General features: G+C 50.3%; 1 long non-coding RNA gene and 6 pseudogenes across 1 annotated transcript; 5 read left to right on the top strand and 2 right to left on the bottom strand.

The window, feature by feature from the left end:
• Nucleotides 1–531: 531 nt before the first annotated feature.
• On the top strand, nucleotides 532–651 carry LOC141569872 (5S ribosomal RNA; annotated as a pseudogene).
• Nucleotides 652–2629: 1978 nt separating this feature from the next.
• Nucleotides 2630–2749, top strand: LOC141569868 (5S ribosomal RNA; annotated as a pseudogene).
• Nucleotides 2750–4031: 1282 nt separating this feature from the next.
• Nucleotides 4032–4149, top strand: LOC141569873 (5S ribosomal RNA; annotated as a pseudogene).
• Nucleotides 4150–6188: 2039 nt separating this feature from the next.
• On the top strand, nucleotides 6189–6305 carry LOC141569871 (5S ribosomal RNA; annotated as a pseudogene).
• Nucleotides 6306–8353: 2048 nt separating this feature from the next.
• LOC141569870 (5S ribosomal RNA) lies at nucleotides 8354–8471 on the top strand (annotated as a pseudogene).
• Nucleotides 8472–9532: 1061 nt separating this feature from the next.
• Nucleotides 9533–23682, bottom strand: LOC141569867 (uncharacterized). Its single transcript, XR_012493632.1, has 5 exons — nucleotides 23547–23682; nucleotides 15261–15440; nucleotides 13990–14060; nucleotides 12613–12828; nucleotides 9533–11207 (listed from the first exon to the last, which is right to left on the bottom strand). It is a non-coding gene; the product is annotated as an uncharacterized LOC141569867 (long non-coding RNA).
• Nucleotides 12570–12691, bottom strand: LOC141569869 (U5 spliceosomal RNA; annotated as a pseudogene).
• Nucleotides 23683–23959: the final 277 nt, after the last annotated feature.

Raw genomic sequence — 23959 nt, 5'->3', positions numbered from 1 at the left:
TCGCCGCCGCCATCGCCGCCCTGGAGCCATCCAAGCGGTTGCCATTGCCTACATCGCCACCCTCCCCTGCCTCCGCCGCGGACACCGCCGCCGCCGCCGCCGCCGCCGCTGCCGCGGGGTCCTCCCACAACTCCCAGGCCCAGGGCTGCCTGCTGGTGCAGGCCTCCACCAGTCTTAGGGGTGCGGTTGGGGGTAAACCTGGTGGCGGAAGGGGGGCGGGGTGTATGCCGGTCTGGGTCCTGGGGAATCCCAGGATGCCAGAGTTCCACGACTTCTGGCACCATCAGGGAAATGGCAGTGTCCCATGGAACCTCCGGTGGCGCGAAGTGGCCTCGCTGCGGGCCAGGAGTGGCCCGCCGCCCACGCCAGGGGCATTCGGAGGAGGCGGGGAGCCGGACTGGACGGGGACGCGGTGACGGCGGAGCCGGCCAGCGGGTCGATGTTCGCCACCAGAGCGGAGCATCTGCATGGCGCGCGCTCACGAGGCAGTCCGGGAGCAGGCTCTTGGGGCGCGGGGAGCCAGGTCCCAGCGTCGACGGCTATACCACCCTGAACGCGCCGGATCTCCTCTGAATTCGGGAGCTAAGCAGGGAGGGGCCTGGTTAGTACTTGGATGGGAGACCGCCTGGGAATACCTGTAGGCTTTTGCTTGCCTCTCCTTTTGCGCCGCCGCCCCGGCGTGGCTCCCTCCGAACCCCTGCCGCCCCTTGCCCCTCTGAAGCCGCCCAGCCAGCCGAAGGTCCCCCTGGCCAGAGGCCGGTCAGCCACCCGGCACTACAAGCTGGCAGCCCCGTCGGCCAGGGCTCCACCCCACACCCTCTTCTTAGTCCTCTTCGCTGAGGCAGGCCGTCAGCCTGCAGCAGTTATCCAAGCCTGTGTCTCCGCCGGCAGGCACCTCTACCCACACCCCCGCACGCCCCCTCCCATCGCCCACAAGAGCCAGGAGCCCTCCCTTCCCGCCGTTCGTGGTGGCCCCAACACACAGGGCACAAAGTGCCGGGTCAAACCAGGGGACAGAGGGAGCAGCACCCAAACACACCGCACGCCCTTGGACTCCAGGAGAGACCACCACAAGGGGAAGTGCAGGCACGCAGGCACACAACCCTCACAACCAGGGTGCCTGTGGGCTGCCACTCTCCTCCCTTGGGGGGGGTCCCTGGGCGGGGCTCGGAGCCCACTGGCCCTCCGGCCTGGCCCGGGGCCTTCAAGGGTGACTGCCAATACCCGGGCACTGCCTCTGTAGTGGAGCCCAGCCCCGGGCACGACCACACTCCGGTGGAGAGGCTGCCACTTCAACACAGCCTCAGCGAGTCTGTCCCAGTCCATGTGCCCGCCTGTGCGTCCCTCCCCCCCGGCCCCCCCACGTCTCTCTGGCTCTGTGACGTGCCTGTTGGGCTCTGCCTCTCGCTCAGGAGCTCTCTCCCGCGAGCCAGCCCCCTTTTTCTCTGTCTCTGTCCATGTCTCTCTGTATGTCGGGATACATACGTGTACATATACGTGTATATTTCCATCTCGCTCCCTCTTACGCCTCCTCCCGTTCTGTCTGTCGGTCCCTGTCCTGCGGGGACTCTAGTCCCCGTCCCCGCACAAGAACGCAGGATATGGTGAGGCCAAGAAGGAACACCAACGGAGCCACGGATAGGGGGCTGAGAGCACCATTTCTCACGGGCGGCTGGCTTGGAGACACGGCAGGCCGGAGCCCGATCCCCAACCGGTCGGCCGCTTCTCTGCCAACCCACAGACCGACCAAGCCGGCCCACTGCAATCCGCGCCCCTCTGCAATTTGCAGTCCACCACCCGCGCTTCCTAGCTTGGCCAACGCAGCACCTCCGGGGGCCCATGGCCAACTGGCAACAGCTGATGGCCAAGCGGTCACAGCTGATGACCATGCAGCCCCCACGCAGCACCCCTCCACGCGAGGCCCAGAGCCTCAAACTGCTCTCTGGGAGTCTGTCCCCAGTCCCCGTCTGTCTCTCTCCGCCACTCTCTTGCTCCGTCTCTGGCCTCTCACCTCCCTGGGTCAGGAGAGGTGACGTGTAGCCAGTGAAGGGACCGGAGGTCAGGCGGGACTCGGTGCTGACGAGGGGCGAGGCCCAGACTGAAGGCTTGTGACGAAGGGTGGCTGCAGACTGGAGCTGCTGCACCCTGGTGGCGGGTGGCTCTCCTGGCTTTGGGCCAGTGGGTGGGGCCAGGGCCAGGGCCTGGGTTGCACGTCCCTAGGGCCGGAGGGGACTGAGAGGACCCTGCGCCCCCTCGGTGGCCCTGAGAGGTGGGGACAGCACAGCAGCAAGGGGGTGTGCGGTTGTGGGGCTGGGATGGGGATGAGAGGGGTTGGGGTAGGGGGCGGAAAGCCATTCGGGGCCTGGGGAGTCCCAGGATGCCAGGGCGCCCAGATATCTGTCACAGTCAGGGAAGTGACCGAGGCCCGTGGAGCCACTGGGGGGCGAAGGGGCCTCGCTGTGTGCCAGGAGTAGCCTGTCGCCCACACCAGCGGCGTCCGGAGGAGGCGGGGAGCGGGCGGGAGGCGCTCAGGCAGACATGCTCGCCACCCGAGCGGCCCAGCAGCATGGCGCGCGCTCAGGAGGCAGGTCGGGAGCAGGCTCTTGGAGCGCCGGGAGCCGGGTCCAGCGCCTAAGGCCATACCACCCTGAACGCGCCAGATCTCGTCTGATCTCGGAAGCTAAGCAGGGTCGGGCCTGGTTAGTACTTGGATGGGAGACCACCTGGGAACACCTGTAGGCTTTGCTCGCCTCTCCTTTTGCATCGCCGCCCGGCGTGGCTCCCTCGAACCCCTGCCGCCCCTTGCCCCTCTGCAGCCGCCCAGCCAGCCGAAGGTCCCCTGGCCAGAGGCCGGTCAGCCACCCGGCACTACAAGCTGGCAGCCCGGCGGCACACCAGGCCCGTCGGCCAGTGCTCCCCCACCCTCTTCTTCGTCCTCTTCGGTCCCGCAGGCCGTCATCCGATCCTTCGCCCAGCGGCGGTCGCCACCGCCGCCGCCGCGCCGCCGCCGCCACCAGCGCTGCCCTGACCCGCCGCCACCACCAAAGCCCCGCCATCACCGCGTTTCCCACCCCCGCCAGCGCTGCCCTCCCCTGCCCCCGCCGACACAACGCCGCCGCCGACGCCATTGCCGACCTGCAACCTCCCTCGCCGCCGCCAGCGCTGCTCCATCAGCCCGCTTCTGCGCCGCCGCCGCCGCCGCCGCCGCCGCCGCCATCACCACGCTCCCCACCCCCCCGCCAGCGCTGCACTCGCCCCGTCCGCGACCCGCCGCCGCCAACGCCATACTCCCTCATTCAGCCTCCTCTGCTCCCCGCTGCCGCCGCCGCCATCACCCTCTCCCATCCCCGCCTCCAGCACCGCCCTCTCCCGCCCCACCCCAGCCGCCAGCCCTTGCGTACTCCCTCAATCTCCCGCCTCTGCTCTCCCGGCCTCCGCGCCAGCACCGCCCTGACGCCCTCTCCCGCCACCGCCGCCGCCGCCAGCGCTCCCCGCTCCCCAGCGCCCACCGTCAAAGCCCCCATTGTCGCCGCCGCCATCGCCGCCCTGGCGCCATCCACGCGGTTGCCATCGCCTACCTCGCCACCCTCCCCTGCCTCCGCCGCCGCCGCCGCCGCCGCAGCCGCCCCCGCCGCCGCCGCGGGGTCCTCCCACAACTCCCAGGCCCAGGGTTGCCTGCTGGTGCAGGCCTCCACCAGCCTTGGGGCTGCGGTTGGGGGTAAACCTGGTGGCGGGAGGGGGGCGGGTGTATGCCGGTCTGGGTGCGGGGAGGCCCAGGAGGCCAGTGCTCCACGACTTCTGGCTCCATCAGGGAAGTGGCGGTGTCCCATGGAGCCTCGGTGGCGCGAAGGGGCCTCGCTGCGGGCCAGGAGTAGCCCGCCGCCTCCCCAGCGGCGTCCGGAGGAGGCGGGGAGCGGGCAGCAGGCGCGCAGGGAGACGATGCTCGCCACCCCAGCGGAGCAGCTGCATGGCGCGCGCTCAGGAGGCAGGCCGGGAGCAGGCTCTTGGGGCGCAGGGAGCCGGGTCCCAGCGTCGACGGCCAGACCACCCTGAACGCGCCAGATCTCGTCTGATCTCCGAGCTAAGCAGGGTCGGGCCTGGTTAGCACTTGGATGGGAGACCGCCTGGGAACACCTGTAGGCTTCTGCTCGCCTCTCCTTTGGCATCGCCGCCCGGCGTGGCTCCCTCCGAACCCCTGCCGCCCCTCGCCCCTCTGCAGCCGCCCAGCCAGCCGAAGGTCCCCATGGCCAGCGGCCGGTCAGCCACCCGGCACTACAAGCTGGCAGCCCCGGCCGCACACCAGGCCCGTCGGCCAGGGCTCCACCCCACACCCTCTTCTTAGTCCTCTTCGCTGGGGCAGGCCGTCAGCCTGCAGCAGTTAGCCGACCCTGTGTCTCCGCCGGCAGGCACCTCTCCCCACACTCCCGCGCGCACCCTCCCGTCTCCCACAAGAGCCAGGAGCCCTCCCTCCCGCCGTTCCAGGTCGCCCCAACACAGAGCACAAAGAGCCAGCCGGGACAAACCAGGGAACGGAGGGAGCAGCACTCCAACACACCGCACGCCCTCGGACTAGAGGAGAGACCACCACAAGGGGAAGTGCAGGCACACAGACACAACCCTCACAACCAGGGTGACTAGGGGCTGCCACTCTCCTCGGGCGGGGGGTGTTCCCTGGGAGAGGCTCAGAGCCCACTGGCCCTCCCGCCCGGCCCGGGGGCTTCAAGGGTGACTTTCAATGCCCAGGCACTGCCTCCTTAGTGGAGCCCAGCCTCGGGCACGACCACACTCAGGTGGAGAAGATGCCATTTCAACACAGCCTCAGTGCGTCCATCCCAGTCCATGTGCCCGCCTGTGCGTCCCTCCCCCCCGGCTCCCCATGTCTCTCTGGCTCTGTGACGTGCCTGTTGGGCTCTGGCTCTCGCTCAGGAGCTCTCTCCCGCGTGCCAGCCCCCTCTTTCTCTGTCTCTGTCCATGTCTCTCTGTATGTCCAGTTACATACATGTACAAATACGTGTATGTTTCCATCTCGCTCCCTTTCTCCTCCTCTCGTTCTGTCTGTGGGTCCCTGTCCTGCGGGGACTCTAGTCCCTCTACCCGCACAAGAACGCAGGATATGGCGAGGCCAAGAAGGAACACCCACAGAGCCACAGATAGGGGGCTCATAGCACCATGTCTCACGGGAGGCTGGCTCGGAGACACGGCAAGCCGGAGCCGCCCGATCCCCGACCTGCCGGCCGCTTCTCTGCCAACCCCCGACACAACGCCCGTCGACCCACCAAGCCGGCCAACTGCAATCCGCGCCCTCTGCAATTTGCAGTCCACCATTTGCGCTCCTAGCTTGGCCCCGCAGCTCCTGCAGTGGCCAATGGCCAACTGGCGACAGCTGATGGCCAAGCGGTCCCAGCTGCTGACCATGCAGCCCCAGGCAGCACCCTCCACGCGGCGAGGCCCAGAGCCTGGAAACTGCTCTCTGGGATTCTGTCCCCACAGTCCCTGTCTGTCTCTCTCCTCCTCCCTCTTGCTCCGTCTCTGGCCTTCTCTCATCCTCTCTCTCACCTCCCTGGGTCAGGAGAGGTGACGTGTAGCCAGTGAAGGGACCGGAGATCGGGCGGGACTCCGGTCGCTGACGAGGGGCCAGGGCCAAGACTGAAGGCTTGTGACGAAGGGTGGCTGCAGACTGGAGCTGCTGCTCCCTGGTGGCTCAGGTGGCTCTCCTGGCTTTGGTCAGTGGGTGGGGCCAGCAAGGACCAAGGCAAGGGTCGTGCCAGCCTAGGACGGAGGGGCGGAGAGGACCCTGCCACCCCCTACGTGGCCCTGAGAGGGGGGACAGCACAGCAGCCAGGGGGGTGTGCGGTTGCGGTGATGGGGGTGGGGATGAGAGGAGTTGGGGTAGGGGGGAGGGCTGAAATCCATTCGGGGCCAGGGGAGTCCCAGGACGCCAGGGCGCCCAAGCATCTGTCCCAGTCAGGGAAGTGACTGAGGCCCCTGGAGCCACAGGGGGGCCAAGGGGCCTCGCTCCGGGCCAGGAGTAGCCCTTCGCCCTCCCCAGCGGCGTCCGGAGGAGGCGGGGAGCGGGCAGCAGGCGCGCAGGGAGACATGCTCGCCACCCCAGCGGCCCAGCAGCACGGCGCGCGCTCAGGAGGCAGGCCGGGAGCAGGCTCTTGGAGCGCCCGGAGCCGGGTCCCAGCGCGTGAGGCCAGACCACCCTGAACGCGCCAGACCCGTCTGATCTGGAAGCTAAGCAGGGTCGGGCCTGGTTAGTACTTGGATGGGAGACCGCCTGGGAACACCTGGAGGCTTCTGCTCGCCACTCCTTTTGCATCGCCGCCCCGGAGTGGCTCCCTCCGAACCCCTGCCGCCCCTTGCCCCTCTGCAGCCACACAGCCAGCCGAAGGTCCCCCAGGCCAGAAGCCGGTCAGCCGCCCGGCACTGCAAGCAAGCTCGCAGCCCCGGCCGCAGCACACCAGGCCCGGCGGCCAGGGCTCCCCGCCCCCCCCACACACACACCCTCTTCTCAGTCCGGTTCGCTGAGGCAGGCCGTCAGCCTGCAGCAGTGTGCCGAGCCTGTGTCTCCGCCGGCAGGCACCTCTCCCCACACCCCCGCGCGCCCCTCCCGTCTCCCACCAGAGCCAGGAGCCCACCCTTCCCGCCGTTCCCGATGGCCTCAACACGCAGGGCCCAGAGAGCCAGCCGGGACAAACCAGGGACTGAGGGAGCAGCACCCCAACACACCTCACGCCCGCGGACTCCAGGAGAGACCACCACGAGGGAAGTGCAGGCACGCAGGCACACAACCCTCACAACCAGGGTGCCTGGGGCTGCCACCTCCTCCCGCGGGGTGGGGTCCCTGGGAGGCTCCGCTCCCCACCCCCGGCTGCCTTCAAGGGTGCCTGCCAATGCCCGGGCTCTGCCTCTGGTGGAGCCCAGCCCGGCACGACCACACTTCGGTTGAGAAGCTGCCACTTCAAAACAGCCTCAGTGCGTCTGTCCCAGTCCCTGTGCCCGCTTGCGTCCCTCCCCCCCTCCCCCTCCCCGTGTCTCTGGGGCTCGGTGACCTGCCTGTTGGGCTCTGGCTGTCGCTCAGGAGCTCTCTCCCCGCGTGCCAGCCCGCTCTTTCTCTGTCTCTGTCCATGTCTCTCTGTATGTCCAGATACGTACCTGTACATATACCTGTATATTTCCATCTCGCTCCCTCTTACTCCTCCTCCCGTTCAGTCTGTGGGTCCCTGTCCTGTGGTGACCCTAGTCCCTCTGCCCGCACATGAACGCAGGATATGGCGAGGCCAAGAAGGAACACCCACAGAGCCACGGATGGGGGGCTCATAGCACCATGTCTCACGGGAGGCTGGGTCGGAGACACGGCAAGCCGGAGCCGCCCGATCCCCGACCTGCCGGCCGCTTCTCTGCCAACCCCCCGACACAACGCCCGTCGACCCACCAAGCCGGCCAACTGCAATCCGCGCCCCTCTGCAATTTGCAGTCCACCATTTGCGCTCCTAGCTTGGCCCCAGCAGCTCCTGCAGTGGCCAATGGCCAACTGGCGACAGCTGATGGCCAAGCGGTCCCAGCAGCTGACCATGCAGCCCCAGGCAGCACCCCTCCACGCGAGGCCCAGAGCCTGGAAACTGCTCTCTGGGATTCTGTCCCCACAGTCCCCGTCTGTCTCTCTCCTCCTCCCTCTTGCTCCGTCTCTGGCCTTCTCTCATCCTCTCTCTCACCTCCCTGGGTCAGGAGAGGTGACGTGTAGCCAGTGAAGGGACCGGAGATCGGGCGGGACTCCGGTCGCTGACGAGGGGCCAGGGCCAAGACTGAAGGCTTGTGACGAAGGGTGGCTGCAGACTGGAGCTGCTGCTCCCTGGTGGCTCAGGTGGCTCTCCTGGCTTTTGGCCAGTGGGTGGGGCCAGCAAGGACCAAGGCAAGGGTCGTGCCAGCCTAGGACGGGAGGGGCGGAGAGGACCCTGCCACCCCTCCGTGGCCCTGAGAGTGGGGGACAGCACAGCAGCCAGGGGGGTGGGCGTATGCGGTGCTGCGGGAGGGGATGAGAGGAGTTGGGGTAGGGGGGAGGGCTGAAATCCATTCGGGGCCGGGGGATTTCCGGGACGCCAGGGCGCCCAAGCATCTGTCCCAGTCAGGGAAGTGACTGAGGCCCCTGGAGCCACGGGGGGCGCCAAGGGGCCTCGCTGCGGGCCAGGAGTAGCCCTTCGCCCTCCCCAGCGGCGTCCGGAGGAGGCGGGGAGCGGGCAGCAGGCGCGCAGGGAGACATGCTCGCCACCCCAGCGGCCCAGCAGCGGGGCGCGCGCTCAGGAGGCAGGCCGGGAGCAGGCTCTTGGAGCGCCCGGAGCCGGGTCCCAGCGCGTGAGGCCAGACCACCCTGAACGCGCCAGACCCGTCTGATCTGGGAAGCTAAGCAGGGTCGGGCCTGGTTAGTACTTGGATGGGAGACCGCCTGGGAACACCTGGAGGCTTCTGCTCGCCTCTCCTTTTGCATCGCCGCCCCGGCGTGGCTCCCTCCGAACCCCTGCCGCCCCTTGCCCCTCTGCAGCCGTCCAGCTAGCCAAAGGTCCCCCTGGCCAGGGGCCCGTCAGCCCCCCGGCACGACAAGCTGGCAGCCCCGGCCGCACAGCAGGCCGTCGGCCAGGGCTCCCCCCCACATCCTCTTCTTAGTCCTCCTCACTGAGGCAGGCCGTCAGCCAGCAGCAGTTAGCCGAGCCTGTGTCTCTGCCGGCAGGCACCTCTCCCCACACCCCCACGTGCTCCCTTCCGTCGCCCACAAGAGCCAGCAGCCCTCCCTTTCCGCCGTTCGCTGTAGCCCCAACACATAGGGCACAAAGAGCCGGGTAAACCAGGGGACCGAGGGAGCAGCACCTCAACCCACCGCAGGCCCTCGGACTCCAGGAGAGACCACCACAAGGGGAAGTGCAGGCACACAACCCTCACAACCAGGGTGCCTGTGTGCTGCCACTCTCCTCCTGCGGGGGGGTCCCAGGGCTGTGCTCAGAGCCCACTGGCCCTCCGGCCCGGCCCGGGGGCTTCAAGGTTGACTGCCAACGCCCGGGCACTGCCTACTTAGTGGAGCCCAGTCCCGGGCATGACCACACTTCAGTTGAGAAGCTGGCACTTCAAAACAGCCTCAGTGCGTCTGTCCCAGTCCGTGTGCCCGCTTGTGCGACCCTCCCTCCTCCCCCACCCCATGTCTCTCTGGCTCCGTGACGTGCCTGGGGGGCTCTGGCTCTAGCTCAGGAGCTCTCTCCCCGCGTGCCAGCCCCCTCTTTCTCTGTCTCTGTCCATGTCTCTCTGTATGTCTAGGTACATACAGGTACATATAGGTGTATATTTCGATCTCGCTCCCTCTTACTCCTCCTCCCGTTCTGTCTGTCGGTCCCTGTCCTGCGGGGACTCTAGTCCCTCTGCCCGCACAAGAACGCAGGATATGGCGAGGCCAAGAAGGAACACCAAAGCAGCCACGGATAGGGGGCTCATAGCACGATTTCTCACGGGGGGCTTGCTTGGAGACACGGCAAGCCGGAGCCGCCCGATCCCCAACCTGCCGGCCGATTCTCTGCCAACCAACAGACCCACCAACCTACCGACCCACCAAGCCGGCCAAGTGCAATCCGCGCCCCTCTGCAATTTGCCGTCCAGTATCCGCGCTTCCTAGCTTCGGCACCGCAGCTCCTCCGGTGGCCAATTGCCAACTGGCAACAGCTGATGGCCAAGCGGTCACAGCTGCTGACCCTGCAGTCCCCACGCAGCACCCCTCCATGCGAGGTCCAGAGCCTGGAAACTGTTCTCTGGGAGTCTGTCTCCACAGTCCCCGTCTGTCTCTCTCCACCTCTCTCTTGCTCCGTCTCTGGCCTTCTCTCATCCTCTCTCTCACCTCCCGGGGTCAGGAGAGGTGACGTGTAACCAGTGAAGGGACCGGAGATCGGGCAGGTCTCCGGTCGCTGACTAGGGGTGAGGGCCACAACTAAAGTCTTGTGACGAAGAGTGGCTGTAGACTGGAGCTGCTGTACCCTGGTGGCAGGGGTGGCTCTCCCTGGCTTTGGGCCAGTGGGTGGGGCCGGCCAGGGCATGGGACTGGGTTGCACGTCCCTAGGGCTGGAGGACACTGAGAGGACCCTGCGACCCCCTCGGTTGCCCTGAGCGGGGGCTATATATTTGTAGTCTATATATTTTTAATATTCACCTACATTTAACATTTCACCATCATCAAATATCTGAACATTGAATTTTGTTTCAGGTAATTTGAAAACTATGTTTCTTTCTGGATACTTACTTCTCTTTCTGCTTTCATGTTTTCATGATGACACAGTCTTTCATTTAAGTGAGTCCATTCATTGAGTAACACCTTATTTCTCTCCTCCAGCATACAATCTAGTTTCTCAGTTTGAGCTTGAAATATTTTTATGATATCCTGAAACTGGTCTTGGATACTAATTACTCTTTTCGTTGTGACTTTTGTTGCGAGCATCATCTCATTGCTGTTGAAGCAATGTATTTTCACTTTGTAGGTGAGAACACCTCTTCTCTAGGTATTCCAGCTTTCCAATGTATGTGTTCACTTTTTCTCGTTCACTTTGATACATGTGTTCAATTTCCTTTTTGTGACACTGTGTTTGGCTTAGGTCTCTGTGAACACGTTCTAAAACCAAAGTCGTTTCTCTAAGAGCAACTCTTGTGTGATGGCACTTAGTTTCTAGACTACTGAATTTACTTTCAGCTTTAGAAAGTTGTTGAGAAAGAATCTCATTGTTATCTTTTAGGCTAGACACATCAAAATTCACTTTGTCCCGTAAAACAAACCATTCCTCTCTTGCTCTCTGGAAAGCAAGCTGTACACCTCTTTTAGATTTCCGACTTTGCTCAAGACCGTGGATAGCGGTAGCCAGTCTAGAATGGCAGGATTCAACTTCTGTTTGCAGTCTTTCTCTGTTTCGTTTTCCACTCCGCGTTTCAGAGGTTAGTCTTTTATTCTCAGCTGTCAGAACATCCAGCTGTCCATTACATTGAAATATTGTTTTCATTAGTGTTTCCTCATAGAGTTTTATTGTCTTTTGAAGATGGTCATTCTTTTCTTTTACAATTGCAATGTCCTCAAAATACTTTTTTTCCATTTCCTGATACGCATTTTTAACCCTATCTGTTTCCAGTCTTAGTATGGCAATTTCATGCAACAGATATTTTTGTTTTTCATGACTCTCAGAAACCTAGGTAAAAGAAAAAAAGACTTGTAACTAGCCCTCAGTGAAATGACGTATTGTGATATCCTCTGAAATTAAAGAAGAACCTATATGTTTATATAATGAAAGGTTGCAATAAATGGATATCCCACTGATTGAAATAAATGGATATCCCAAACCTCCAACTTTGTACAAGCATAAATTCTCCAAAGTTCAAAAATTTAGTACAAAAGGCTGAATCCATGAGAGTGGAAAACAGAATTTTAAAATCATAAGAGAATTTTAAGAGTCTCTGATTTGGAAAAGATACAAAATGAGAAGGCATAAATGATTAAGAAATCTCACTTTAAAAAAGAGTTTCCAGTCGGAAAATACAGCAAATCCAGAGTAAGAGTATTAACTCTGCCTATATTCAGACAGATTAAATTTCCTAAAATTCTTTTTTCTGATATATTCCATAGATATTCTAATTTTCCAGTATTTTCATAGTCAGTTATGAAAATTACATCTACTAATAGCTGATAAATCTAGGCATTGCACTAAGCTCTTCTCGTTTGTTATCACAATCTAAAACAGAGAAATTGAAAAGATCAGTGAGTTTAGGGTTTCCCCCAGGACTTCTGACTCTACAATAGTGCTCTCACACCAAACCACAGCGATTCCTCTAGTGTAAATATATAAATTGAAGAGGCCTTAGAAATTCATGAGAATATTTGCTGCTGCAGTAATTTTATTTCCTCTTTATAATGTTTAAAGTAGCCATAATTATAAAATGGGAAAATACACTGACCTATTTGACTAGGAATAAAATACTCATCAGTATATATATCACACACACATATACACACACACACACACACACACACACACACCATGGCATACAATCTTCTTCAAAAGTTCATTGTACTGAAATAGGATACTACTTGGAGCAAATTGTTCCTTTTCTCAAAAGGAGGAGAATGAATGTAAAATATGGTCTGACCTGGCTGTACATTAGCCTCAATGGAAATGAAAACTAACCTCTCTATTCATACAGCAAGGGGATGAAATCACTGCCGAAAACTGGAACATCTGTTGATAGTAGCAATAGTTTTGAGATTATAGAAAGCTCATAGATTCCTGCAAAAAGTGTTAAAGCCTTCACTATGGATGAGGCCACTGTGAATGTCACCACTTGTCTGTTGGACATAGATGGATTTGAATCAAGAATATCATTTACTGCAATGGACCAAAAACGTCACTCCGCATAAAACACACACACACACACACACACACTTTCACACATGCACACAGAGATGCACACAGACTCACAAACACATACACACATACATATGCTTTCAAAATCCTCAATATTTCCCATATGTACAGTGTTGGTTTTTAAATATATATACACACAATTACACATGTGTTTGAAAATGACTAAACAAAATACCTCAGAGTTCTTTTTCTTTCCACGGAAATCTTTAGTAAAAGGCGAAAGATTTATACGATTTGGAGAGAAACCAGAGTATAAAGAGTTCATTTTCTTAAAATCTATTTCTTTCTCCTTTTGTTTGCAAAGGTCATTAGTCAGAATTGCATCTTGTAATATTCTGTCATTGTGCCCTGGAGAACGTCTCCTCTGAGTGTCACGTTGCTCTACTGCCACCTAGCGCATCGTGTATGAACAAAGAAAAATTAGAATATAATTAAAATTTAAGTGTTAAACTTCTTAATCGATGTTTACTTACTCCCAAATTACTGGACTACAACTAGGAAGTGGCAGATAAAGTGCCTCAGTCTAAATTAAGAGAAAAACATGAACCCACCAATCGAATTTTGTCCCAGTTTGAACTAAACAATTCGTTAGATGTTAAATCCACCCAAAAATGAATTAGTAGATGATTGCTAAATGTTATAGAGGCTTCCTCCCTTAAAATATGTCACCCCACCATATCTTAATCAGTGAGTACCTACCGTGAACCTAACAACATTTTTAAAGATTAATAGCTGGAGAAGAGGCAAACTTTAACCTATTAGGAGCCAGAAACATTTACATGAAGCAGAAAGAGAAGCCAATTTCTAAATTTCTATTCAAATTATATACTATGAAAGGGTTATGCATTCATAGAGTTACCTGTTGCATTCAGTTCCAATTGATTCTAATACCCACTGAGGTGAGCAGATAAAAACAATGAGTAACATTCACCAATTTCCTACACCAAAATGAAAAACTAGAAAGTGCTTGTACCCTAACAACAGAAGGTCTCATCGTGCAGGATGTGGTTCTCTTAATAGGCAGGTGAGTTGCTTTCATGACCCCATCCTCTACCTCAATGTAGACTCCGAAGTCAATTACACAGAGGTCCCAAGGCAGAGTCCATCTCTCACCTCGGCCTTAGTGAGCAGCCATACAAAACTCCAAATTTTGAACCACTGAGAATGATGAGTCCTTTCACACGAGTCCGACTCAGTGGTCAGCATTTGCACTGTGTTCATAATTTCAACTGTTTAATTGTCTGATTCAATAATTGATGGTACCTTCTTTATCATGTAAGGAAGTTAAAACAACGAGGAAGAAAACAATATTCAGGACTTTTTTTTTTCTTTTGCCTCAGTTCCAAGAATAAAATTGACTTACAAGTAACTATAGATTCTAACCATATTTAAAGTTTTGTAAGCAGTTCAAATGTGATGAAAATAATATTCAATTATGACCTAGTGACTCTTAAAAAGCTAGCTTGAAAGTTAATTTCAATGGGCCATGTTACGTTATTGATGCATTAAAAACGACATTATTCTAGAAATTTAAAAGTAAATTTTCACATACATGACAGTGGTTCTTTTCACTTCCATCAAGCCCCACTTGCTCTTTCTCTGATTTCATGCTTAAATGTAGTTCTGTGGATAAATCTATATATTAGATAAAATGAACTACTCAGGACATTTAGATAAAAACTATAATCTCTATGGAAACATGTTATCAATTGAGACTTTAAATTAAGCTTAATCTTTCACTGAACATTGACTTAAAAAATACTTGTGATTACCTAAAACTTCAACAAACCATTTGGGAAATAACAAATGTCACAAAGCTGAAGGCATATAAACATGTCAAAATCCATTCACAAATTCATTCACCCAACTTCAATGAAAACACAGTCAGAAACAGAACAAAACAAACAAATACTGGACAGACATATCTCGTCGTGATGTACTCTGTTGTCTACCTCCTAAGAGTACCTTTGAACAGCACCCTAAGATTCAACTGCAACATCGTTCACAGTTTCCAGAAGTTGTGTTACTGTTTACGCCTTTGTCAGTGTACACCTTTCCTCATATCTGAAGTGTTTTCCTCTACTATCCTGACAAATTTCCTTTAATCTTTGAGGATTCAGCAATGGGCTTTAAGGAAGAACTGAGATAAGAGGGGACAGACTATGTGGACACAGCTGCGAAGGAAGTACAATGCAGCAAATTCTCAACAAAATCCATTACGGCTGGAAAAGTCCACTCTGAGGTACATAAAGCCATAGAAAATGCAAGAAATATTTTAATATTTGGTTTCAGAAGGTGCTTTTTCAGTTACACTGAATAGAGTTATAACTGATACTTGGGAATTAACTCAGGGCTATAAAACTAAAGCTAAGAAACCACGTGTCCTCTCAGTAATCAATCTTTAGATCTCTTCCTATGTTTCCAATCTGCTCCCAACGTTCTACATATAATCCCCCTGCCCACTCCCCAGTGTAGGCTAAGTGTTACTCTAAAGGAAATCATGCTGTCAACTCATTGTCTTTCTTACTTACGTATATGTTACTGTAGTTACAGGAAGAATGCAAATGTCTTGCTGAAAGGTATTCCGTTTGGATATCTGTTGAATAAATGGAGTGAATATAAAGTAGATTTTGCCACAAAATGACTTTTGGAAAGTCAGAAAACTATGGTGAAGCCACACAGAGGTGGTCTAGGGTTAAACTCTTTCTGTTTCTTTCTTTCTTTTTTTTCTTTTTTTTTTTTAATGTTCTTTGCTGTCTCTGTTTCCCGGTAGCTGTGATTCACACAAGTCACAGAGCCTATAATATCCTAATAGGAACACACCTCCAATATGAGTCTTTTCTTTATCTACTAAGATCATGTGTCCAAACTCTGTGGATGCTGACAGATTTTGCGTCATTGAGTGTGATGCAAATGGACATTGATCATCAACTTTCCAATCCCTGGATCTTTCACGAGTGTCATCACTGAAGCTCAAAGCAGTAGGATCCCATTCTGAAGAATCTGAAAAGAAGTTCTCATTGAGTAAAATGGAAATGATAACACAAATTTGACAATCGTGTAAAACTTCCTTCTTCAGTCCCATGTCCTCCCTTTCCCCAAACACGCTACTCCTTCATCGCACACGTTACTTTAGGTGTCCTATACCTGCCATTCACATAGATAAGTTCAATTAAGTGTTGCCACTCAGCGATTTCTGTTACATAATGTGTTTCAGGTCACAGCTTTGCTTCTTAATAGTTAAGATTGTTCACGGTATGAATTTCTTTGTTATTATCAAAAGTTATGTCCAGCCACCTATTTTAAGTTTAAATATGCATGTAAAACATGGGTTTAAAAAGCTTTTAATGAATGGTACCGCTTCAAATAAGAGACCACTTATTCCAAGGAAATGGTCTTTTCTAAATGCACAAATATCTTCAGAATTCATCCTTTAAGCCTCAAGTAAACAGAACTTCATATGACAGAGGACAGCCTTGGGTGATCTTACTGCTTCCAAGGAAATATAGGATCAGATTAGGTCCAAACTAGCTACCTCCAAAGGGTACAGAGTGTCACAAGACAGAAAGGGAATATATCACAAACTTATTTTCCTTTTAGAAAAAACAAAACTCTCAGATAAAGTTTTGAAGACAAGGGCAAGACAAAAGAAACAACTGTAGAGGTGAAGCTTTAAAGCCTGTCTCTTCATGAGGAGTAGCTTCATCATGTCACATCATGGGGCTTCCAAAGGTAGTTCTCAATGTCACGTGAGAGTCCCTGAAGTCCCAAGATGTATGAGTTCAGGGGCCTGAAGAGGTCAAAACTACCTTCTCAGGAATACTAAATGTCATTTGCCATTTTCACTCTCATTCTCTTGATCAGTGTCCCATAGAGTGTTCCACAGCCATGGTGACATCGTAGCTCTAGTGGTTACTGGGTCATCTCTCTAAGGGCGAATGGAATGTGCATGACGGGTGTGCTTGCACTTTAAATTTTTCTGTTATAATTTCTAATATTGTAAATATCGTGTTTCCCCGAAAATAACACCTAACTGGACAATCAGTTCTAATGCGTCTTTTGGAGCAAAAATCAATGTGAGACCTGGTCTTATTTTACTATATTATAAACCAGGTCTTATCGAACATAAAATAAGACCAGGTCTTACATTGATTTTTGCTCCAAAAGATGCAGTATAGCTGATTGTCTGGGTAGGCCTTATTTTGGGGGAAACAGGGTATCAACAGACACTCCCAACTTACACAAAATTCTTTGGGATTCTCAATAATTCTTTCTGTTTTTTGTTTTTTTAAATTCTTAATAGTATAAAAGGACCCTAAGGCCCAAAAGTTTCAGAATTACAGTTTTCGAAGATTGTGTCTACCAAATAGTCATTGTGATTACTTACTCCCACCGCTTGAAATAATCAAAGACACCATAAGCGTGCCTGCCCGCACACACACACATAGTCTGCTAATCAGAACATCAGGTTGGCTTAACGTCATTCGTGTAACAACACTAACATGACGTCAAGTTAAAACATAGTCGACATGTTAGCAACTTAGGTAAAGGGCAACGTTCAAATGAGCATTTCAGAATACTGGAAAATTCTCCGTGTGTGATAATTAACTTATGGGAAAGCCGATTAAATAAGGAATTCCAAACTGGGAAATTTAGGGTGTCAAAACAGAAGTAGAAACATCTCAATTAAAGCACACATTTTTTGAATGTCTTTTTCTTATTCTTGTAAACATCTTTTTTTCTCAAATATGGATACAAACAATGACATCTGTACCATTTACATCAAATCCATCAATTACATTTGTAAAATGCAAAAAACACACACAAAGGAATGAGTAAGAAGACTGTGAGCACGTCAGAGATCATATTTTTTATCTGAAGAATGGATTGATGGGAAACCTGAGGATAGAATCAACAGCATATCTTGACTGCAATCCATCAGAAACATTTATACCATCACGCTACAAGGATTTATCATGTTCTTCAATTTTTCCTGTAATTCAGCAAGTACACAGTTGTGAGGAGAGTTCTGTTGAATGCATAATGCATTTGTCAACAGATGAAGTGTTATGAATCGATCAGCTGGGATATGCAATGACAGAATATCAATTCATAAAAAATTCATTACTTTCCACACCAATGTGGCTACGAGTGTGCCTACACTTCTCGTATCCTCTACTTTACAAACATCACGAAGTTTCTCGATCTGCTCATGCAAGAAGCTGTATCAAAATCCTCTAAGAAATGATGTAGAATGAACCTTCAACATGAAATATGATACTAAACAGAAAAAATTAATTTAACAGCCACAGAAATATTAGATATAAAAAATAATTTATATTTCAAATTCCATGTCACATTTACTGAAAACAACAATTTTAGAACTTAGGGAATGAATTCTCTAACTTCTTTTGTTTCCAAACTTAGTTTCCTTTGGTATCTCATGCTAGACTTTAAAGAACTTTTATGAAATGGCCATCTTATCACAGACAAATGGCGCAGCGAGCAGGGTCTCCCGCACAACACCCTGCATGACAGTAATGTCAGGGTGACCATCATAGTTGAGCCAAAGATGCTTATTTTGTAACACGCTCAGCTACAATATTGACTCCGCCTCTCACCTTCCCAGGCAGTGAAACTCTCCATGTCATCTTAAGAGCTCACATTTACTTAACTATAATTTGCCACATTCTCCTGCTTCCTGTTCTCAGGAGCTGCGTTTTTCTCTATTCAGCCTTGATTCACACTCCACAACCTGGAAATTTTTTTCCTATAAAATATTCATTACGTTGTGGCAGAAAATCATCTCTTACGGTTTTATTACCTCAAATACAATGGAGAGAAGCTTCTTCACCCTGGAGGATTAAATCACCTTTCCTCTAGAGTTACATAGCTTGGGAATTTCTGGTCAAAAGAGCGGAGCAGGTAAACACTGTGCTCACCTCTCAGGACCACATCAATTACAGCTAAACCAAGAAAAACACTGTTCAGAATCATCTGAATTCCAGCTGTACCGAAAGCCCTGCCCCTACAAGCATACACAAGAAGCCAACTTGAGACTCGTTAAAGAGGTAGAAACCAGAAACATGGAATGGGCTGTTCCAACACCTGCATGTGACCATTAAAAATCCGGAGGTATATCTCAACTGCAGTTTCCCTCCCCAGAGGTGGGAGGTGTCCCAGCTGCTCCCCATCCCAGGGCTCCAATGCTGGGGAGAGAAGTCCCCAGACTTCTGGCTGTGAAGACCAGGGGAGATTGTGACTGAGTGTGACAGAGGGCGGCTGCACTGCCAGGCACGCCTCTTAAAGGGAACACATATGGACTTACCCACCAATGGAATCACTGGCTCTGAGCTCCAGCACTGGAATAGCAGCTCAGAAGGTACCAGGAACGTATGGGGAGGAACCGAGTTTTCTGGCTTCAGATTGAAGGCTGAAGGGGCTGCTTGCTTCTGGACCGATGAGCAGGTGAAAGCCATTATGAGTTTGTTGAGCCCTCCCCCTCCCTGCATGCAGACGCACACAGACGTCTCACCTGAGTCTCATCAAACTGGCTAATGCCGTTCATTTGCCCTGGTGATTGTGAAACCCTGCTCTACCCAAATTTCAGGCACACCCAAGCTGCTTTTCCATTAAAATGGTCTACTTTCACTCATGCTGGGACATTCCTAAAATCTCTCAGAGGTTCACAAAACCCAAACAAGCAACATCTGGCTTCAGCATGACCCTTATCAGTGGCTGAGCGGCCCTAAGCCCCCGGCATTGGTGGCAGCTGGCTTCAGGTCGGAGCTTGGCCTCTCAAGGCAACTCCAAGTACAGTGCAGGTGGCAGCCATCTGCGGATTAACGGGAGGCTCATGCCCGGTGCCGTCAGGCAGGGCACAGACTGCAGCTGAACTTGGTCTGCAGTGAGGCCTCCTTCAGAAGACCCTGGGGCTGGCAGGCCCAGTTACCAGCTTTAAACAGAGCCAAAGCATTACACAGCCATCTCCAAGGATGACAAATCTAAAGGGCTGATCTGACAGGCAGCTGAACCCCCACTAAACTGAATTGTGCTCTGTAGGGTCAGCCCCCCCACACCACAGCTCCTGTACTGTAGTCCCAGCCAGTCCTCACAGGCAGTCAATCTTTCTCATTGACACGTAAGCAGTGATCAAGTCTCAACTACAAGAGGTAGGTACACGCATGGCACACAGGGGACACACCTGAAACACCCAGCTCTGGTGACCAAGGAGTCTGCACCACTGGGTCCCACAGGACACCTACTACGTAAGCCTACTCTGCTAAGACTGGGAGGCATAGCAGCCTTACATAGAAACAAACATAGGGGGGGCAACCAAAATGGGAAGACAAAGAAATATTTGGTAAATGAAAGAACAGACAAAGGTCCAGAAAAAGACTTAAACGAAACGAACACAAGAAATCTACCAGATGTAGAAGTCAAATCACTGTTTATAAGGATGCTCAATGTTCTCAGGGAGAAATTCAACAAAGAGGTAGAAAACATAAAAACGCAGAGAGAAAACATAAAAAAGAACTTATCATAAATAATGACTATAATAACTGAAATGAAAAATACATCAGAGGGAATCAACAGTAGATTAGATGAAGTAGTGGATCGAGATAGTGATTTAGAAGATGAGGGAGCAGAGACACTGTTCTATCCATTATCCATGTTAGTAAGACTCTATTAATATTTTCAGTTTGAACAAGTATTTTTTTTGAGTAAAATGATCCCTATCGTTTCAACCCTTGCATCGTGACTTTCCGATGAATTCCTAGGTGACAGTGGTCTCTCAATCAAGAGAGCAGGAAGCTATCACCTAGTTATCTTTATAAGACTATTTCATTTCTGATTTACTCATCGTGAAAGTCATCGTTTAATATCCTTCTTCAGTAACTAAATGAGTGTCTCAGAATAATGGTGTGTGTACCTGTTAAAATTGTCTACTTATTACATCTCTGTATATGGTATGGAAGAGGACAGGTTTTTCCTTTACGGTATTTGGTCACTTTCTTTCCCTGTGAAGTTTACTGAATTTAAAAAGTATTGACAATAAGCACTTTTGCCGTCAGTTCTTTAAGAAGGCCAAAGGGGGGAAGATAGATACATATGTGTGTGTGTGTGTGTGTGTGTGTGTGTGTGTTGATATGGATATATATGTATCTTTACATATATATACATATGTATATATGGAGATATATATGTTTATACATATATATCTACATATAGACATATATGTCTACATATATACATATATATGTGTGTGTGTATATATATATATTTACAAGTGACAAGTGTTATCTACCTTCTGCACATCATGGCACACATAGAAAATATTTGTATTCATACAGCAAACACTGGGGTAACTAGAAAAGGCTACAACTGATCCCCTGACAGCTCAGTAGTATGCAATGGATCACCTGATGGGTGGGAAGCTCTGATTAGGTCATTTTATTCAAAGTAGTGGGCAACACATTGTTTTTTGTGTATGCATTTACTGGAGGTTTATTTAAAATTTTCAAGAAAAACAAACTAAAAGAAAATTCCTTTGTCCTCTAAATTCAGTGTGCTCTTATTTAACAGCATCATCTGAATATCTATTAATAACATGTCATATATGAATAGCTTGATATAATGTTTTTACCATTGTTTTCTCTTATAGCTTGCTGTATTCCATCACAATCAGGAGACAGAAAAGAGAATATTTGGGACTATATCAAACTGAAAAATTTTTTTCACGGAAATCTTATCCATAAATAAAACAAAAATGCATCCTACTGAGTGGGACAAGGTATTTTCCAATGATATATCTCATAAGGTGTTAATGCCATAATTTACTTAAAAACTCAACTCAATACCAAAAAGCTCTATTAAAAAATGGGCAGAGGACATCAAGAAATATTTCTCTAGAGTGGACATATACCATGTGTCAGTGAAACCATATGTTTCTCTACTTTTTCTGTCTGGCTTATTTCGCTTCGCATTATAATCTCAAATTCCATCCATGTTGTCACAAATGGTTCTATTTCATCTTTTCTCTTACCACCAAATAGTATTCCATTGTGGATATATACCACAACTTCTATCTCCGTTCATGTATCGAAGGACATTTTGGTTGTTTCCTTGTCTTGGCCACTATAAATACAGCTGCAATGAACATTGGAGCACACACGTCTTTATGGATAAATGTTTTCAGAATTTTGGGGTAGATACCCAGGAGAGGGATTGCCAAAAACAAACGAACAAGACAAACAAATGAGAAACAAAAACTCATAGACACAGACAACAGTTTAGTGGTTACCAGAGGGCAAGGGGGGAAGGGGATGGTAGATGAGGTTAAAGGGATCAAATATATGGTGATGGAAGGAGAACTGACTCTGGGTGGTTAACACACAATGTGATTTATAGATGATGTAATACAGAATTGTTCACCTGAAGTCTATGTAACTTGACTAACAATTGTCATCCCAAAAAACTTTAATTAAAAAAAAGAACAAAAAGAAAAGATCAAAACATTTTCCAGTAAAAAAAAAGTGGACATAAAGATGGCAAACAGACAGACATAAGAAAACATGCTCAACATCACTAATCATTAGATACATGCAAATAAAAACCACAATGAGATATCACCTCACACCTATCAGAATAGCTATCATCAATAAATCAACAAACAACAAGTGTTGGCAAGGATTTGGAGAAAAGAGAACACTGTGCATTGTTAATGGGGTTGCAGATTGGTGCAGCCACTATGGAAAACAGTATGGAAGGACCTCAAAAAATTGAAAATGGCACTGCTTTATGACCGAGCAATTACATTCCTGAGTATCTGTCCTAAAAACTACAAAACTCTAATTTAAAAAAAATATGCACCCCTATGTTCAGTGCAGCACTATTTACATCAGCCAAGATACGGAAAAAACTGATATGCCAATCAATATATGGTTGGATAAAGAAACTGTTGTACATTTGTACTATGGATTATTATTTGGCTATAAAATAGAATTAAATATTACCATTTGCAACAACATGAATGGACCTTGTAAATATTGTGCTAAGTTAAATAACTCAGACTTAGAAAAACACATACCATATGATCTCAATTACATGTGGAACCTAAAGAACAGAATAAATGAGCAAACAAAACAGAAATAGACTCAGAGATATAGGGGAAAAAAATGTTGGTTGCTCAATGGTGGGGAGGAGAGAATGGCAAGAAGATGAAGGAATCAGAAAGAACAAATTAGGAGACTCAATATAGTCATGAGGATATGAAACAGAGTATGAGGAATATAATCAACAATGTTGTCAAGATTACGTAAGGTGCCAGATGGGCACTGGCCTTCTCAGTGGGATCACTGGGAGCCTGTGCCGATGCCTGAGCAATACGGTGGACACTGAAGCTGAGGTAGAATAATTAGTGGACATCTCACCTATAATTTAATACATATACATATACATACATATATGTTGTGACAGAGGGGAGAAGTACAGCATAAGGAAGACATGGTATTGTAACAGCTATATAAGCTGTCAGAGTGGTAGTAGCTTGGGGAAGGGAGGATATCGCTTTGTGAGGGGTGTAAATGTCTGTTACATTTCTTTGTATACCTGAAACTAATAAAAAGAATGATTTTTGTAAAAAAGAGGACCACAATAAATAAGATCTTCATTTTTCTCCACACATGATACAGGATGAAGTATCAAATCCCTGGCAGTATTAAAATCTTGCCTAATAGTAACGTATACTGCAAATCAATCTTGCATCAAAGTCATAAATCCTGACAATGTAGCTAATATAAGAATGGCCCAAAACGGTTACAAAATGCTCATTCCAAGTACTTGTGGTAAAAACTAAGTGAATTAATTTATTCTGCACTTATTGCAACCAAAGTTCCTAACATCTTTACATTTGCTTTAGGAAATTGTAGAAATTAACCTTCAATCTTTGCTAATGAGAACAATTTTATTTAATGGATTGCTGTTCTAGTTGGTTGGCACAGAAGGAAAAGTAAAGGGAGTTAAGGACGTAGAGTCAGTATATAAAAATGTCTCTTAAAAAACACAAAAAACTGTGCTATTACGGAGAGCAGAGGAAAGGGCAAGTACCTGGTGGGGACTGTGAGGCCTGAGTATTGTTTCTGCAGCTGAATAGAAAGGAACAGTCATGGACGATCAACAGAACACAGAGCTTCAGCCAACACATCTTTGGTATTAACTTGACAGGGAGAAGCTGAGAAAAGGGAATACTGAAAAACAAACAAACAAACAAACAAACAAACAAATTGAGGTCCATCATGAGAAATGAGGTTATAAGAGAGAATGCAGCATCTCTAAATAACTTCAAGTCCCCAGGGACACCATATTTCAGAGTGCCACAAGAACTTAAAATGAAATTCCGTATTGCTGACATCAATCCTGAAAACAGTATAGATGCCTCAAAAGGGAATATGTCCATTGTCCAAACATGGGCATAGATGGATTCTGTCCACCAGTGAGCTCAGCATCAACAACATGCAAAA

This window comes from Rhinolophus sinicus, unplaced genomic scaffold (assembly GCF_036562045.2).
Source record: "Rhinolophus sinicus isolate RSC01 unplaced genomic scaffold, ASM3656204v1 Contig28, whole genome shotgun sequence".
Taxonomy (NCBI): domain Eukaryota; kingdom Metazoa; phylum Chordata; class Mammalia; order Chiroptera; family Rhinolophidae; genus Rhinolophus; species Rhinolophus sinicus.
The sequence above is the reverse complement of the archived record's forward strand: the minus strand, read 5'-3'. Positions and strand labels throughout refer to the sequence as shown.